This window comes from Petromyzon marinus, chromosome 10, assembly GCF_048934315.1.
Source record: "Petromyzon marinus isolate PM22_M1 ecotype Great Lakes invasive population chromosome 10, UKy_Petmar_22M1.pri1.0, whole genome shotgun sequence".
NCBI classification, from domain to species: domain Eukaryota; kingdom Metazoa; phylum Chordata; class Hyperoartia; order Petromyzontiformes; family Petromyzontidae; genus Petromyzon; species Petromyzon marinus.
The window spans coordinates 15,232,852-15,252,840 of record NC_133676.1 but is presented as its reverse complement, the minus strand read 5'-3'; positions in this window follow the sequence as shown (position 1 = coordinate 15,252,840).

The following is a 19,989-nucleotide window of genomic DNA, read 5'->3' as shown; positions in this document are numbered from 1 at the left end:
TTACAAATGTGTTTTGCAATATTAACTCGGACTGTATGTGCATATACACTGCTGTAAGTAAGGTCATGGCGTCACTGTAAGACAGAGCCTTGAAGGACATCAGGAAAAAACCTTCAAGTGTCACTTGAGTTGCCGTACATGTAATTCTGATATTTAAGATGCCTAAAGTTACAAATGCAGACACGTTTTGCATACAAAAGCAGCACAATAAAACAACCTAAACATTTATTTCAGCTATTTTCTTCATAAATTAACCTTATGGCTGTACCCCACAATGTCCGTGACCCGGTCATTTTTTTTGTCTGTTGATGGTCGGCGATGCGGCAATCGACTCATCCCGACGAGCTGTACTCACGATGCACCACTACGGTGCGCGCGAGCGTCCAGGGTTTCGGCGCAATCGTCCTCGCTGTGTTTCGACATCGTGGGGTAGCACTGATGTCGGATTGATTGGTACCCCAGTCGCGGGGTTAAGTAACACCCCTGGAAAAAATAGTGTCCCAGAAATAAAATATTTAATTGCCTCGGCCATTTTGTATTATTTGGTACCCCGGAGTACCGCCATAAGGATCAATAGTAAAAAAAAATATAACAATGCCTCCCCATGTGTCTGCTTCCTGCTACTGCTTTCCTAATTTGCAGTTTTCTACCCAACTTTGCAGAGGTTAGCAGATTGTGACCTCAACTAATTTATCTCCTCTAGTCTAAAGGCTAAAGAACAAGTCCTGAAATATTACACACTAAAAAACAACCCCACATTGCAATTTCTGCAGAAAAGACAAATAGCAAAATTAACTTTCACTGCACACAATGACCTTCATCAAGGCCACAAGCAGCCTTGTACCCTACATTTATCGTGCAAATTCTCGCGTGACACTTGTTATAAATTTCAACTGTGAAACCACCAGAGCTGATTCAATGCAACGCACACACGGTCAGCCGGAGACGAGGTGGCCGCAGGAGGCACCGCTCTGCCCTCTTTATTCGTTGCTGTTGTTGCCAAGCTCATGCCACCACTCGGGCCCCCTCGCACTCACACACGACCCCGCTGCCGCGTGCCCCGTCCCAGACACGACCCTGTCCATGTTGCACCGACGGCGTCGACCGGGACAGCCAACCACCGTCCAGCCGCGCAATGATTGGGCGAAGGCGGCAGCGACGAGGGCGATGGCGACGACAGCAGCGACGAGACGAGTCCACTTCCAGATCCGACAGCCCAGAGCTCTCGCTCTCCGCTGCTTATATTCCCCTCGGCGCGGCTTGTCTCCGCCCTAGCCGCGCGTCATTTCTTGAGCCCTCTAGAAGGTTCCAGGTGCCTCCCCACGAGCTCTAACGTGACCCTTGCCCCAGTTCCTCCACCCTGCCGGCACACCCGCGTATGTGCTCAGCGGCGAGTGCGCTAAGTGCCCACCTGCAGTTGCTGCTGCTGTCCAAGAGTCAGCGCTATGTCACTATACATATATCCAATTTAACATCAAAAATACAATCGTTTGACTGCTGGGAAAGCATCCTTTAGATTGTCTTTGGTCTTGACTTTGGTGATAGTAATGAAAGTGTGATTCATTCTGAGTTGTCCTTCATTTGCCTGGGTTTATTACTTATGGACAGCTGATTATCTTTGGCTATGTACAGTGCAAAATAAGTTCAACAGACATACGTGCTGTGCACCAAACGGTGCAATGTAGTAATGTGTACTGCAATGAGTACATAGTGGATGGGCAATTATAAGTGCATACATACGTATCTAAATTTCAGGATAGGGCATTTGAGCATGGTCATTCCAAATCATTCAGCTCCTCTTTCTTTTAAAATATTAATCAAAAAGGTAAAACAAGGACGTGGACAAGAGCAGGTTGGAGTGCTTTTGGAAAGCTGAACATGATCATGAAAAGTAAAATAGCAATGTTGGTAATCAGTGTTTACTATCTGCTATGGACTACACTTGAGAAACATGGTCGTTATCGAAATATAGAAAAAAAATGCAAGTGTTAAAAAATACTGTTAAATTCGTTTTTTTTTAATGTAATGTAACATAAACTATTGCATCTGCCATGGAAATGTACAATTTCCACTACTCGATCAGGGCTGCCAAAAACACGTTGACTTTTATGTATGTACATAAGTATATATAAATAACTACACAAAATTGCCTGCTTTTTTGCAAATTATATATTAGGGTTTTAGATAGTTATTTTACAGCAGCAGGCAGTGCTTTTGTGACTTTTACCAGGAAGATTCAAGTAATGAACCTATGACCACATGCAAAATGACTTGACGTGCTTAGCTGACTGCTAAGCTATCCATCCGAAAAATAAAGGAGGCGACTGATTGAACGGGGTGTACGACTTTGTGAATTGTAATGTGTTCTTCTTATCACTACACGTGCACACCTGCTCCCTTAAAAGCCCGCGCTCACCCTTGTACCCGTGCTCTAATGCCCTCGTATTAACATGCTTGCTGTGGCCCTGGGATGCGATTTTACGGTTGCAGTCCCCTTCATTTGTAAACGTTCAAATTTCAATGAAACATTGTATGCACAAGTAGGCCATTGCTATTGTCTGCTACGTAAACTTTCGTTGCACAATAATTATTGCAGATCAAGGACCTGACATTCACATAATTGTCTCCACCTTTGATTAATTTGCAGAGAAAATCTTTGCAATTTATTGTGATGATATTTTCTGCTTGCATCACTGGGTCCTGTGATAGCCGCAGTGATGGTAGTATAAATCATTTTAGTTTGCATAGTAACTTTTGCAAGACAATACCGATAATGGGAAACTATCACTCGTACACGCGCAGTTTAATGTTCATACGGGAAAATCTTAATACAATCTAAGTGCCACATTATTTATGGCTTTGGGACTGTGGTATAGCCAACAAAATAACTTCAGTGAATGCAAATAAAACATTTTTTAACGGGACTCGAGTACAAATAGACACGACACCTAACTGAAGTGAATGCGGTAAATTGAAAGGCCACCCCCAACTATTAATCAATTTGAAAGGGGAAATATGTGCAGAATGTGGGTGATTTGGTAATGCTTTGTTTCACACGTTTCTCCGTTCCATTCACGCCGGATGAAAAGCCAAACGGCATTCTCAGTATTCACGCACGACGGAAGCTTTAATTGAGCTTGATGATGCTGTACAATGTGTGGTTTTCATTAAAATGTGTAAATGTTTAAAGGATGCTTCTAATGTAAACAATGACGGCTTTTTAAATTGACAGCATCATAATGTTGTAGAATTTGGTAAAATAATCGTGGACTTTAATGTGTACTTCGGTCAATATATTTTTCATGCGTTTTTGTTTTATTTCCTTTAAAATAATGAACCCATTCTTTTGAGTGCAGCAGCCTCCATCATATCAGCATTTCGCATCAGTCCCAGATGCATTTTGTAATTACCGCTCGAAGCATGAATATCCGTTTAGGCAGGAGGATAGCTCCATGCTCATCGCGGTTGCACGACACACTAACAGTTCCATTTCCATCGTTGTATGCTTTTTGTTCACGAGAAAATTGCCTCGAAAGATGAATGTTAATAACCCTTGACATTGTTGTTTGTTATCAAGAGTGTGGCATTGATGTAATGGCTTAAATCTCATGTTTTAGAGGCCACAATTCGCAAATGTATATTAACTCTTGGAACGACCAGCCTTGTTGTAAATGTGATAATGTAGCTCAGTGAGTTATTAATTAGTTGAAGCTCCATAATTTCAGCTGATAAGGATTTAATGTTTTGTAGCGGCTCACACATTGGACTCCCACTACAGAGGTTCCGAGTTGAAAAAATCCAAGTCAAGGCAGCTTAAACACAGCAGCTAAACACACTGAACTCACAATATACGTAGAGGTACTGCAGGGTTTCATTCCCCATGAAGAGAGTTTCCACAAGAGGAAATTAAATAGTTGACAAATTAATAAATATGCAGTGCTTGAGACAAGATAATACACACCATATGCAAGATAGATATTGCATAGCGTAATGTTGGTTATTTCAAGAAAATACATCATGGTGTATGCAAGAGGAGTGTGGAAATTTCATCATCGGATACACTTTGACTTGACGTTTGATTGCATAACACAATTTAGCCGTTTTTTTTTCTTTCGTCAAGATAACCTCTAAAGGCAGTGTGCTCAGAATAATAATATCCTTGCCTGGAAAACTGAGTCATACAAAATGGAAAGTGATTTTGTTCAATTGCAATTTAAAATAAGTATGGTCCCTCTGTCAATCCACCGCTAGATGAAGGCCTCTGCGTGTCTCGGGTGTGGGGCTGTTTGGCCATTCATACTTCATCGCACTGGTCAGTGTACATTGGTGGAGGAGATTTAACTGAACAACACTTTTACCTTCATTTACATTCATTTTGTACTCCTAAAGATGACTTGCAATGACGCTATACACACACATAAACATGCTCTATAAGAAATGATCATTTAATATAAATTTGGAATTGGAATAATTTGAATGATATTTAACAAGAACAAGAGGCGACTATGGTTTAAAAATAAATAAATGCAAACGTTTGAAAATAAATTAATAAATACAAACCGCAACTTCTTTCAAATGCTTCTTGCCGTTGGTTTTTTCACACCTGATGATGACTGTTTGTGTTACAGTCGAAACGTCGTGAGAATTGTATTGTTTTATATATATATTATTATTTTATTGTTTCCCTTCAACGTGACTTTACCGAAAGAACCAAGAATATGAATCACTGCAGTCACGAAAGCTTTAAATCAAAATTTAACAAGCAGAGATTTTATAGAATTCAAAAGCATGTATTTCTAATTCCTAGGCAAATGACCTTTCTGTTTGAAATCCCTTAAGACGAAAAACAATTCCTCTTGGAGCTACAGTAATACCACCATGTGTAGATTTGTGTGTGAACAAAAAAAAACATAATTAATCGTTGCACGTAAAAAATTACAGAAAAATTAAATAATCTTGGTAACTTTGCGGTGTCCTAGGGTTTTTTTAAAATGAAAATTTATAATTCATAAATATTTTTTTCAGCCTTTCCATCAATCTTGTTAAGATAGCACACGAGATTAAATATTACTTTAAAAGACGAAAGAAAGACACTTAGGTCATCTTTGACATATAAATAGCAGGACAGCCCATGTGCAGAATACATTTGCGAAGGTAATCTCAGCATGAAAAGTGCTTCATGTAAAATTATTAAAGTGTTATTGATTTTTTTCTTACTGCAAGCATAGATTACAGTTCCCGTTTTTAAATTACATTTTGACTCTGTAGTCACAATTGACTCTGTCTGTACAATAATATTGTAGCCATTCCGGCGGCATTACACTTTTATCTCTACGTTGAGGTTCATTGAAAAATGTCACTTTAGAAAGAAGGGAAAGTGTCTCCAGGCTCAAATGACTATTCGGGTCGGACTCATGTCTGTTGCTAGCCCTGAACTGGCGTTGGAAATCCTGCGCTGCTCTGTTATACCATTGTCTCCGTAGGGTGTATGTATGTTAAACTTCTTTCGCACCGTACGTAGCAAACCGTGCTAATCGGAGGTGCGGGGGGGGGGGGCACCAAAGGATGAGCAATGTCGACTTCACACAAAGCAATGCTCATGATATTGACCCCGGGAGAGATTATGGAACGCGTTAATCATCAACATCTCGAGGGATACAAGCGCGTATTACACAAATATGCAACACGCAAATTCATAATTATTATTAACGTGACCCAGTATTCATCACTTTGTGTATTGTTACTGCTGGTTATGTCGTAGATTAACAATATAGATGGGCACACCGTCGTTAGTCACCCGGCAGGCTGAGTGTGGTGGGGTGCAGGGTGGTTACTCCCGCCTTCCAAGCCTTTCTGGCCAGAATGGAAGCGTAAGCCAAACTACCCTCTAAGGGGCTTCCTCTCGTGGAGGCTCTTCTGCCACTAGTGGCGTGAGCAAGCAGTAGCAGGGCTGCACCTTTGCAGGCGAATTGGTGGAGCAACGGTGTTTGAGATCGTGGCCCAATTAAGAGCAAGTCTGACCATCATTATACAACTTTTTAACGGAAAGGTTACTATTTTCATACGGAATGAGAAAAGAGTTTGACTTTTGTATTTCATATTCTTCTGATTCTATACGTGCGGAAAATGTATTGCCCCAGTCCCTTAGAGGGACGCTCCGTCAGTCGAGGTTTTCAAGGCTCGTCTGAAAACATGTGTAGGGTTATTTTACCCTTTGTTTTAATGTGAAGGGTTTTTACTGGCCTTGTGTGAATGGCGCTATAGAAAAACTTGAGTTTTACTTACTTACTAGGAGACAAAGAATATGATGATGATAATTGTGACAATGATGTTTCTGTTACCTTTCTGCTGCTGATGATAATGCAAGAGAGACGATGTTTTTTTTTACATTGTCGCAGCAAGCGTAACTTGAATCCATGAATACAACATTTACAAACTACGAAACATCGATTCTTACAAGTGTAATTCGAAGCGTATATTGTAAGCGTAAGAATCAATAATAATAACCATTTTAATTTGTAAAGCGTCCTGTTAGTTGATTCATTGTTTCATCATTCCACCCAAAGTAAAAACAAAGACCAGAGCTCAGGAAAAGGGGGTTCAGGAAGTAAATAATGAGAGTGGATTGCTCGAGGTATCTAAACAAGAGGTGAAAAATGCAAACTCCCGCGTGCTGGGAGTGCAGAGTGAGAGCTAAAGAGAGCAAACGAGTCGCTCCCCTTTGAAGCCCAAGCTTCCGTGTTACGCATGCAAAAAAGTAATTGGCTTGACGGGGTTTGAAGGGGAGGTGGTCCATTTGGCTTCTCCGATACCAAAAACTAAAAAATAAATGTGCTGCGATGTTAAGTAGGCCCTGTGGGATTGTCGCAGAAAAAAAACCGCGTGTTGAGAGTTCATTGAAGCAGTCTTGAATGTAGCGGCGGCGTGGCACTGTGGGGTTGCACTGGTAGCGAATGTTCCAGCCACGTGGCAAAACAAATTTGCGTGTTCTCTGTTATTGACATCGATTGCTATTTCATGACAGTACCGTTGTGCCATCGCTGTATAGTATTGTTGTTATGATAGGTAATCGTTTCATTTGATAATTCACCATCGTGATGAGTTTGTCCGATGCGTGCCTATGAATGGGCACTCGACTCGCAAACGGAAAGTGTTGGATTCAAACCCTTATCAGGGTTTCAATTGTCCCATTACTTATTCGGAGACAATACGATACAGTACAACGATTTGCGTTTGTGGAAAGTCATAAGTAGCTGTCCTACTTCTAGATTTGAAGCTTTCGTGACTGCAAGGATCCATACTCTTAGGTTCTATTCGGTAAAGTCACTTTACCGAATAGAACCAAATAGCTGTCCTACTATGTACTGCCACATTCCATAGAAATGTGGAATTTCCACGACTGACTCAGGTCCACCAGCTAAGACGAACACCTTTCCGCAGCTTACTTGAGTGTGGACACAATTGCGACGAAAATACATTAACGCAATATATATTTATTTTATAATCACGTTCAAATGACCGTATCCTTTTTTTTTTACAATTTATTGAGATCCCGTGTCAGGAAAATATGATAGACGTAGTCACTCGATGCACACAAAATCTATAACTCGTTACAAAAACCACATCCACCACCCGCACCGCAGTGTCAGTGCAAGACATCGCATCCATTATTCTCCGAGTGAAAATTAAATAGCGGTCAATCCCGGCACGCAAAAGATTAAACACTTTGTGACAGTTGAAAACACTGCTGTACACGTCGTCTGACAATCATAGTGAACCCCCTTACGAATTGTACTCCGATGTGGAAGGCGCTATTATTGGAAGATCCCATTTTTGCTCCTATCCCTTGAAAATAACCCCGCTTATCCACTACATTAATTGATGATACATGTAAATAATGGGATTAATTTGCCATTCATCGAGAATAACAAAAAAAACAGAGTGGCAGCCAAGGAATGGAAGGCATCCGAAAGGATGTCCAGCGAAGAGACGAAGTGATGAAATTAGCTCTTGTGCAGGTGCTGGGTAAGTTATTAACATTGCAGGATCATGAGCTATGAAGGTGACTTGGGTAGGCCCTCATCCGGCAGTGGATTGACCATGGCTGAGGCAATGAAAGGGGTGAATTTTTTGGGCAATTGCTCTTATCTACAAAGAGCAAGATGCGGAAAAGGTTTGATGTGTGTGTGTGTTTAATGCAGCAGGGCAGTATAGTGTGCTGGTGTGGTGTGGTTCAGTGTGCCGTGCCTTGTGGCTGTCAAAAGTGATGAGACAGTGATTGTAAAAAAAATAAAATCTGAATTTTCGTCATCATCATCACCATCATCAGTTGTCTATCCACCGCTAATGGATAATAAAATATGAATTTGCTACCACATCCCATTCACACCTTTTATCCGCAAAAATACAGATAATTCTAGGAAGAATCAATCCACATGATACATTTATTTGTTTCGTCAAAAATGTGGGCGTGTAGATAATAGGTAAAGGTGCAGTCCTGGCATGTCTTGCTTAATACACCCCTGGTGACACTGCCCAGATGTGTTGGGAGAGGTGGGAGTACCCACACGTGACCCCCAACTGCCGAAATGGAATCGAGCCCGGCCACCTCTGGATTGCAATCGGGAGTATGCTAAGCATCGCAACACGTCAGCTCCTCGGATGCTATGAATCGCGGATAACGGGGGTCGCAGACAAGAAGCATCGCGGAACTGAATGTCATCGTGCCCTCCTCTACAATAGATGGAGATTCGGCGTTGGAATATGAGGGCCTGCTCTTGTGCAGGTGGAGGCAATGCTCGTGAGCACGGGCTGGTTTCACGGTGTGGGAGGAGCTGAGAAGCAGCCATAAAGTAATTGGCCACGATCCAAGAGGGAAGCCAGCCTGGGGGACAGGATTATCGCTAGTGGTGGTCCTGCTTGAGGAATGCTTATATGACGGCTCTAAGCAATGGAAGGTGGGGGGGGTGAGTAAATCCGGCTGTAATCGGGCTGGGACCTTATTGGAAAATAGCTTAGTCTACAGCTAAATGCCACACTGACGCTGCAGGTTGCCAACAGCTTTCAGTGGCAGCACATTCTATTGGAATGTTACACGCACGCTAAGATGGGAATGCATCTATGGAGTCTACTACTCCTTGCGTATTTTCCGCCGTGTGGCATGCATGTTTAAATGACAGTGGAAAAAAGCTTCAGAAAGTTGCGAAATTTTCGATATTTTAAGTCGCTCAAATTAGGTCTTTAAATTGCATTAATATTGTAGTTTATCAAATATTTAGGGGCTGCCATTGTGTAAACGTCAGCACACTGGACTTGCAACCCAGAGGTCGCTGGTTCAATTTCCTGGCGCAGCAGTTGAATCAAAGTTTCTTCAAATCCCCCACGTCTCGTGTATCTTGCAGTATAAATGTGTTCACCACACTCAGTTAATTGGTAGGTTGTGTCTGTAGGGATAAATAGTGGGTGCTCCCATAGCTTCTAAAATGTTTGCCTAGTGTGGAAGAGTTGACCAACAAATACATCCTTTTTTGGAGGTCCTTCCGCCAGTCAAGGTGTGAGCAAGAATTTTAGGCTTGCACTTTTTACCTTTTCTTTTCTCTAAACACGTGACTTATCTTACTGTATTTTGGCAAATCAACGACCTAATGTTGAAAATTAAACACACACAAACATTTTTTTTGTTTAATTTACTGACCTGCAAAAAACAATCATTGTGCATGGCATTCTTGATTAGGCGCACAGAAACTAAATGATATAAATTATGCATTGCCATATGTGGTATTGCATATGCCTCTCGAAACTAACCGTTGGGTGAGAAAATTAAATCTATCCCCCCGCCCGCCCATGACTGCCTTCATCCACACGCCACAAGTGCCAGCCTCGTCTGCCACTCTAAAAGTGCTGTCTAATTTTAGCTGTCAGGTCCCATGGTCTCTGGTGTTTTCGTTGGATGATTTCCCCAGTGCCCGGAGCGTACAGAGGGAGGACAAAGAATGAATTGCGCTCTGAGGTTTATGGAGCACCAAGTGTGGCCATGCATGTGAACATAATTTATTCTGCTGGAAAGGGGGTCGGCACAGGAAGGTGTATGATTTCACTTCCAGGTCATTCCCTAGATGGGGTGCATTGATGTAAGCGTCAACAGTGCAATAGGCTTGTTTTGGTACGTACGAGATATAAACATGAGAGTGATTTAATGGGAAAAAATACGAAATATAGTAGTTAACTCTGGTTTAATGTTAATAGTGGATTTTTTGATCATGCAATGCTGCACGGCCTTATGTGTGCACTGGGAAATATCACAATTCCACGACACATTTTCCACGAACCATATTTTGACATCAGTTCAACATTGAGCATTGTACACGTGCATATGTGTATGGTGTGAAGGGGCGGTATTAACATGGCCACCTAAGTTCATGTCCCGACCACGGCTAAGATCAGTGACGAGTAGTATTCTGAACCAGCCTTGGGTACCCCTTTACCAACCTGCATTGACCAGTGTGGGTAAGTTCAGTTCGAGTCAAACATTTGCCATGACCAATATAGAGCATGGCGAGGCCTTTATCCAGCAGAGGGCTGACAGAAAGCTGTGCTTTTAAAAAAAATGATACTGTAGAGAATGTTTTAGGAGGTTTCTTCTTTGGAACTTCTGGCCAATTCCCCTTTACAGTATTCGTGTTGTGTAAGCCTCTGCAGAAGAAATCTCTTTAATTACAGGCAACATCAGCATCAAGCTGTTAGCAAGTCATTACCGCCCTTTGTCAACGTACTACTGAATGAAAAGCCTCCCTACGCCTTGTCAGTCTCGGGGGCTGTTTAACCGTAACATCGCCACACCGGTCATTTGTATGAAGTTGGGAGCCGAGGATCTGTTGCACTTTGCATTCACTTGGAAATCCCTGTAATTCGCGGGCCATCGATGGCTTCGCGACCGCGTCCGTAATTGGCAGCACCCTGCGGCCGGATTGAAAACGCTTTGCGGAGCCGCAGAACATGACGGGTACAAATGGGCAGGGCTAAAGCGGAGCTGCGTGGAAAGATATAACAGTAGGTAACGTGTTTTTTTTCATTTCGCAATGTATTTACTTTTTGCTTTGCATCAGCGTACACTAGCTGTGCTGATGGAATTTGTTTCGTAGAAAAGGATTTTAATGGGATTTCTAAATCCTTTAACACAGACCCATACATGTATGGCAGATTTGCCCCCATTTGGGTCTCAGGAAAAAAATTAACAACTCGTAGCCTTGTCGTCCGCGAATTTCTCGCCGATTAATTTCACCGCGAGTCACGCGCCGCGTTTCCCCCTGTAATCTCCACTTTCTCTACGGATTAATGGAGTCGTGTGGATAATTCCTCCCCTAATCTGTGGCACTCCACGTCAGCCCAAATATGTTAAGCGCGTTATTTGGTTTAACCCTTCGCGGTGAGCCGCGGACTACAGGATCCGTGATACGATCCCCCATTATCGAGATGTTTGGATTTTTTTGGCAATATGTAAGAATAATATATTTTTTAAAGTACACATTCTTGAGTTGTTTATGCTTTATAGCTCCAGCAACGTTTTATTATATATATGGTATACATATATTTTTTTCAATTGCCCAAAAACACGGGTATAATAAAAAAAAATTGGATGGATTACTAGAGCTGGAAATCCGACCAAGATTTTGGCAAAATAGCAATTTCATGTCGCAAGGACAATTTGAACATTGCATTGGTCACGAATAAAATATGCAGCCATTATATTGCAATCAATTGTAGTTTTGGAACGCAGTCATTGCAATTCAAAAGTAGTCATTGCATTTGATGCGTGTTTTATTTTTATAGAATGCAACCTATCAAATGAAATTGTCTATTTTTGTGCTGTGGACTGCTCAATATTTGCATTTCAAATATGGAACCTCTTTTTGGCCAGGGCGTCATGCACCTCCTATTGTCTGCTTCTTGAATTCTCTACCCCACAAGTCACCAGCCAGCATTACACGCTAAGGAGTTTCATTTAAAGAGTGAACAGGGAGAAATGCTCGCTGTGTAGTTGTGGAGGCCCTGCTATCTTGCGATGCAACCGGGCGCTTCGAAACTCACTAATCATTACCTGATGGCTCATTCTGAATAAGAAATCTTACCACGGTAGCACACGGCCAAACTCATTATGTCAGGTTGATGGTCAAAGCCCATGGGATGAAGAATGGAAGCATCCTTCTGAAAAGCAAAAGTGAATTTGCAAAGAGATGTTTATGCTTTACTGCCATACTGTTCTTGACCTAAATATATTACACGTGTGCATGGACACAGCCCCCGTATAGCCTTAATAGAATGTTGGGGCAAGTACTATTAGCCACCCACCAAACCAAGCTTGGGTGGCCAACACCATGCCCGGTCGCTTTTGTCTCCCTAGTAGTGATGTTTACACACCACACCAGGTACTAATTTGAGGCTGAGTCGACCTTGGGGAGGCCCATGATCGGTTCAGATAATCGTCACCGGTGTTGGCTGTGAGCGGGAATCGCACCCGGGTTGCCGGGTTTGAAGCGCAGCGTAATAACCGCTACACTACCGCTCCCCACAATAAATACACAAATCTATTGTTTAGCCTGTAGATTGCATTTTAAAGTGTTGTTGGCGAGTAGCTATTAAACCTACAACAGCACACGAGACGGTGGTTTAGCCAGAATGCTTAAATGCCGGGCTGGATTTGTCCAGTACTGTTGTTAACACTCTGCACCAGGTACTAATTTTAGGCTCCGTTGATCTATGGGAGACCCGGGACAGGTCCAGGTACCACTCGCCACTGATCTTATCCACGGCTAGGAATTGAGTGCAGGTCACTGGGATCATTGTGCAGTGTGCTTGACACCGCTACCGTCAAAGACAAAGTCACCCCGCGTAGCCTTTATAGATTGTTGAGATAAACGCTGTTAGCGAGCACACATACAAGCCAGCACAGAGCAGCACACGGGGGGGGGGGGGTGCTGTGGACAGCACCACGCCTGGCCACCTTTGTGTCCCCAGCGCTAATGTTTACACACCGCACCAGGTACACATTTAAGGCTCAGTTGACAAAGCGGAGGCTGAGGACCAGTTCAGAGACATAATTCACCACTGATGGTAGTTGTGGCTGGAATTCAGATTCAGGTCACTGGGGTTCATAGCACGGCGTGCTACACGCATGCACGTGGGCACACGCATGCACGCACACACAAGGTCAGAAGTACGAGAGCACGTCTTGTTAAGGACTGGTCCCCCATCCAACTGAAACTGCATCATAATCATTGATCATGTGCACCTGCGTGCAGACTTGCAGGCTTTATGGGGCAGGGCAGCTGTTAGCAATACACAGGAGGCCATTACATCTCCATAGAGTTTTTTTATATTTTGAGCCCCCTTTTTTCCATTGGCGCTGTAACAGTTCCCTTCATTGCTCCTTCACCGACGAGTAACAAACCTCACGTCATAACATGTGTATTATTACGTTATATATGTGGCAGCACTGTACATACCCGCTATGCAGATGAAACAGCACCGGGTAAGCATTTCGATTTCCTCGGAACTGACGTTCGTAGCAGGAGAGCATAAGGAACAAAACGAGCAAGCCTCCTCCGGCCTTTGTGCTGCGCGATTTTGAATAGGAATCCAGGGCGCTCTTGTGAACGAGACTTGCCCATTCTAGATTTGAAGCTTTCGTGACTGCAAGGATGCAATTTCAACCGAGAAGATGGTTTCAAATTCAGCAACCATTGGAAAGATGTTCTAAATCATACCAAACATTAAACTAATTTTCAATGGTACAGTATATTTATCCAAGTAGTGATATGCCAAACTTTCATAGCAGCTTATTTCACTTCACACCAACATTTGTAAACTCCCCTCCCCCCTCCTTGCCGGTCCTATTGTACTTTACGGTCATTTTGTGCTAATTCCTTTGTCAAAGCGTTTTGTTTCCTCCCACACAGCTTTAAAGGACGCGACCTGGGCTGGACTGTCTTCACTCCAACGCTGTCCTCGTGACAGTACGGTCCCTTCACCTGATGAAGGCCACTTGTGTTGTGGCCGAAACGTCGTGTTTTTTGTTGTTGTTTTATTTTTTACCTACGTGACTTTACCGAATAGAACCAAAGAGTATGGAGACTTGCCCAGTTCACTTGACGTTCTCACGCGGTTGAACAACGTGAATGTAACTGCGGCGGCTTGCTCCAAGGGTCTATCCAGGCGTGTGTCTGTGACGCGTCGCAGCACGTGTCCGTCTAGACACACCGCGGATCACGGAGCTGCTCAAAGAACTTCCTTCTGCTCGGCAATTCTTATTGGATGTCTTGAGACGCGGTTGCATGCAAATTATAATCTGAGTCTAAAGTGTTATTGTATGGCACGTTACGAATATGAAGCGTAGAATTAGCATACTGTTAATTAGACTATTAGTATTAATTAAGCCGGACGTGTTGCTGACATAATTCAAACTGTTTGGTATATATCATTTTCAGTTTAATTTATTTGGTATAGTCCTGTGAGCCATTCGGCTCTTGAATCGGGTGCAACCACAACAAACAAAAACATGAACAAGAAAACATCTTAAAGTGACTATGTGACTGTACAAACAGAAAATCCATGAAACAAAACATCAAAATATTACAGAAAAAGCACCGTACACCAACGCTGTGTGCAAAAAATCCTAGTGGGATGCAAGTCAAACAACAACAACCACAAGACAACTTAGAATAAGGCCATCAGCCTAACTCCGTACTACAACAAACAAACATGGCCAAACCAAAAAACGTTTTGCATTTGAGTGGAATGTGTTCGATCACCATCCGTTGAATTAAAATACAACTGCAGGGAGATATTAAACGCTTTGCGCTTAATAATAAATGACGTTCTAAACATGTATTATGCATATAGTTACACCTATTAGATAATACTTCATTCTCACAACTTTCCACGCAACCTAATAGCAAGCTAGTTGAAATATATTGTTTCATGAGGGTTCACTATTACTTGCTTAGCACTACAGTATTCCTGCAGTACCACATCGTCCAGATGGCTGATGCTTATGAAATGCCCCAACTGCATGCTCTATGAGCCAGATTTAAATTGAATATTTGCTCGTAGTTTAACCAAACTTAATTACAGGCGCATAATTGGTTTTCACAATCGTTTGCAATACCTACGTATGTTCCCAGAGCCTTGCAGCAGAAATGCGTGCTGCAGAGATTTGCTTGCAAATGTGCATTAATCCTCACCAATCGTGACAACACCTGGACCCTATTACAGGTGCTGCGAGGTCTCTGGCAGACCGCATCTTTTTTTGACCGCAGCCATTCCCATCACGCGTTCCTCCTTGCACGCACGCTGCGGGCAACATTCCCAAGCCGCGTCAATGGCCACGAGTGCGGTCATTAACGGGGGTGGGGGAGGCTGTCTGTTTTTTGTGGTTTCACCGAGACTGAATAAGACAAAGTCACGATGTTTTTTGTCGATGCTGTGCCTGACAATAATAAACATTGAGATATCGCTTTGCAAAGAAAGCACGTTCACTGATGCTGAACGAGAGGGCTTATTGCGACGCAATGCCTCTCTCTTACTTACTGGGAGATGGAAAAAAAAACCAATATCCATGTGCACGTACAAAACGAATGAAAGAAAATCCTCATTCTGTACTTTAAGTGGGGACTTAATTGATGCGAAGATACTTGACAGCTGAGCTCCATTGGTAACAGCTTGCAGATTTGTGTAGATTGGTTTTGCAGTCCCTACCCTTGGGCTTGCCTGAGAGATCAGGAGGCCGAAGGTTTGGTTGAAGATGACATGCTTTCTCATATCCCCGTGCGTTCGCGTTTACCTAAATAAATCCACTCGCGCGTTTGACCACCACGTACGAATGTGCGTATTCTACCACCAGATGCCTCTTTAAAATACAGAAAAGACGTGGAGCGGTGGCACAATGGTCGGCACACCACACTATTTATTTAGCGAATGCTTTTCCACGCAACCTTCACCAGAGAGCACCAAATACACAACATAAGTAAAAAAATGCATACGTGTGTCAATGTTGTTGTGAGTGAACGTCAGCCCCAACGTAGCCGCAGAGCCGTGTGACAGCCTCGTCCCTCTCATCCAGCAAGTGCAGGGCAAGCGGTGAGCCCGGCACAGCTGGATGACGACGATGCGCCACGGTCTCCTGCCGCCCGCATTCACACGTAGCAGTGCGATGCCCCATCGATGTTCGGAAGTGGCATGCACCCTGTCCCGGTCACACCAGAAGCGGCTCAACTTGAACCCACTGGCGCCTTCGGAGGGACACCGCATCACGAGTCCACTTCTCGGCCATGGCTGGCGAACTATATCCAAACCGGTCCTGGCTCACCCCCCCCACCCCCACCCCCTGCAGCTGCCTCCCCTTCACCAACCCGCATTGTGACCAGCATTGTGAAGTATTGTCAAATAACCCCCGTGGCAGACATGGTGTGGGGAGGATTCCATTCAACGGTGGATTGACGGAGGGCTGTATATCAATTAATTTGACACATTTCTCAATGCTATGCCCAATGTGGTTCTTCTCTTTGAGTGTGTGCCAAATTTTATCGAATGAGTGATACAATTGGAAATGGTGTGGTGACAGATCACAGCGCGGTAGTGCTTCGTAATCTTTGAAACCTGCAGGGTTGGATAGAAAAGTTTAACAAATGAAGGTTAAAAGCTACCAGTGATGTACAAGGTTGGATGATTTAATGTGAGAAAAGCTTTCACAGCAAATACCGTCTCCAGTGATTGTGAAAAAGTTGAGATAAACATAGCCTTTCTATGTCTGTGCCCTCCGCCTTTCATAGAGAAGTGAAGGGACTTCGCAGATTTGTGTTACTGATGTCGCCTCCTGGAGCTGAGAGTGTTTTTTGGCACGATGAGAACACTGATCCAAGACATCAGTCAGCGGCTATGAAATCAAAAGAAGGAAATCAGCTGTTCTGTTGCTCGGTTCCCTTTCTTTAAGACGAGATGGTATTTCAGAAGAACATTTTGGCAAGACACTGCCTTGGACTCATTTTGTATGGCTATTTGTAAAGTCATAACTTTACTCTAGGGCTCTTGGCTCTCGAGGTGATGATTAAGAAAAGGGCAGCGTACAAGTTAATCAGCAACTAAAATGATTCGATACAGGTCAGAAAAAGGCATCATATGTGTTGTGGCCGAAACGTCGTGAATTTTTGTTATTCATTTTTTATGATTTTATTATTATTTTTACTATTATTATTTTACGTGACTATACCGAATATAACCAAAGAGTATGGATCCTTGCAGTCACGAAAGCTTTAAATCTAGAAATGTTCATGCTATTCTACTGTTACTGTATTCTTTTTTATTCTGAGTGAGGCATAGTACCCAAAAATGACATTTGGAGGTGAGTAATTCCAATTGTAAATTAATTCAACCATTTATACCTCTGGGATTCATAAAAAAAAACTAGTAAAATTTTATAGAAAGTCAAGAGTGTGGTAGTCCTATGGGGAGACTGGTCTCTGTCAAAGGAGCAGTGTTTAACCTCAGCCAGAACAGTCCGGAATGCGCTCCCCGGAAATATTGTTGTACCTCACATCCATCTCACCTTATTTCAGATTTGATTGATTTCAGCAGGAAGGACCCAATAGGCTGCCAGCTATTATTTCCATCCGCATCATTATGATTGTGGAAATGTAGAGTACATCATTACAGGGGTTTTTTTATGGATAGCCATGCCTTATAATCCAGTGTTAGTGCCTTGTGCCAAATATTCCCTACTCCAAGCCAGACTGGAAGTGTGCTGGGAGATATCGATAAAGAAGTGAAGCCTTCCCTGCAAAGGAGTTGCGGGATTTCGACCAATGGCTTTGAAAGAGAAAAAAATAAATGAGCTCAGCCAAAATGCTCTCTCGAACGTGGAGACACATTCTACTTCGATGAGCAGCTACCTTGACTATTTATTGTACTGTTAAAATGTACCGAAAATTGTCCTTGAGCTTTAATACTAAAAAAAAAAGATCTCGACCTTAAATTTATTGGAGAACCAAGAATGAGTGGATCTAAATATGCAGGTCATAATCAAACAGATGTATATAGATGGGGAATGCCACATTAATTTGACTTTCATAGATGAATAATGTGACATTCTGGACGTGAATGCTGCAAAGCACTTCGTGAAATGTGGCACGCACGAAGCAAATGCTCTCACGGGAAATGGTGGATGCCACTGTCAAAAAATACCGCGTAAGGAATTGTACACGCTACCATTAAAGACAACACTCTCACGTGACAAAGCAACACAGCATTTGCAACACAGCAACTGGCCATCGCTCAGTCCTCGTAGCTGTGAAGATTGGGGTTGAAGGCATTTGCTGTATGTCAAATATATTCGGCTCCTCCTTGGTGTTCTATCGTCATGATTATCAGAATCAGCCATGGTCAATCCACTGCTGGATTCATACGTATGAAGCCAATATCGGTGTCTTTGTCCGCTCAAGTGAGCGTGCAGCAGCACTTATTTCCATGGGTGTCTCCGTGTGATTGTTGGAAAGTATGCGTACATGTGACAGAAGGCATTCCATCCATAGCACGACCACTTTTGGATACTCCACAAAGTGATGCTCGTTTTGTCAACTCAAATTTGAACTCACAACATTCCGGTTGTGATTACAGCACTTTCTCCACAATGCCACTTGGATGAATATAAATGGTGTACTCGAATTTGAACGGAGGACATAATATATATACTCCTTAGCGTAATTATAAAAAAACGGTACAATTTCACAAAAGCCGACTCTCACATGTCTGCCCGGACCAATGAGCCGACCACACCCGGTGCAGTGTTTATGCATGATGGTGTACATGTATGTTTTTTTTTTTAATGTGTTCACAAATCTGACCTTTTCATATATTTGCATGCATTACCTCAGATATCCACGTCCGTCTCCGCGGAGTCAGATATGCGATGCCGTGCTGTACAGATTTAAGAAGGAAAAAAAAATCTCCATAAACACAAGTATTGGGAAAAATGCCCTTGCACAAGAGTGTACCTTGCCTCGTATTATTCAATCCAAGCACCTCAATGTGACAGCGCGTGGGTTATGTGTTGAGTTTGAAGGTTCGCCAGGATGGTTGTGGCGAGTGGATTGCTCGCCAGTCGTCTGGTGGAAGCTCAAATGTGTTGTGACACAACTGGAGGTGGCTGTGTTTGCTGACCACGGCAGGGGCATTTGGAAGTGCGATTTTTGGCACGAACCAAGGGAAGCATGGAAAAGCAACACGGCCGCAAAAGCGATAAGGAGTTCGTAATTGTTTCCTTTTCACTCGGAGAAAATGTGGTGCTAAGGAGGGCAATTGGCTACGCATGAAAAAAAATGAAATGCATTTATGAAACAGATATGTTTGTCATATGGACACTCTTTAAAGATACAGAAAAAAAATGATTGTGTATATATGTGTTTAAATAATATTGCACCCTTTTGAGTTAAATGATGTATTTTTTATGTACGTAACAAAACACAAACACACTTTCTTTCACAAAGCTTTAAGATGTTGGTGATTGCATACGTTTCTATTTTGGTCACCGCAAGAAGTGAAAATCCGTATCTGGAGAACTATTATTTGTCCTCTATCATCAAGATGAGATCATGTTTGCCCCTGAGTTATTGAGATTATTTTCATGCTTTTTTTGTTTAAAGGTGCTCAAACAGTAATGATTTCCTCTTCAAGTTTAATATGTGTATTCTTTACCATCTCCATGGAGTGACATTAGAAATAAAAGTTAAAATCGGGCAAGCAATTTCATGGAGCCATTTAAAACCCAAGATTATCCCTGCGATGGCAATTTGATTCACCAGACAGTTGCTAAAATGCCACGACTAATTTGTTTTTTGTGTTTAAAGCCTTGCTCCCAACTTGCCGGTATGTCCTCAACAAAAAACGTCATTGTTCGCCAAGGTCAACGAGAGAGAGAGAGAAGATTCACACGGAAGATGA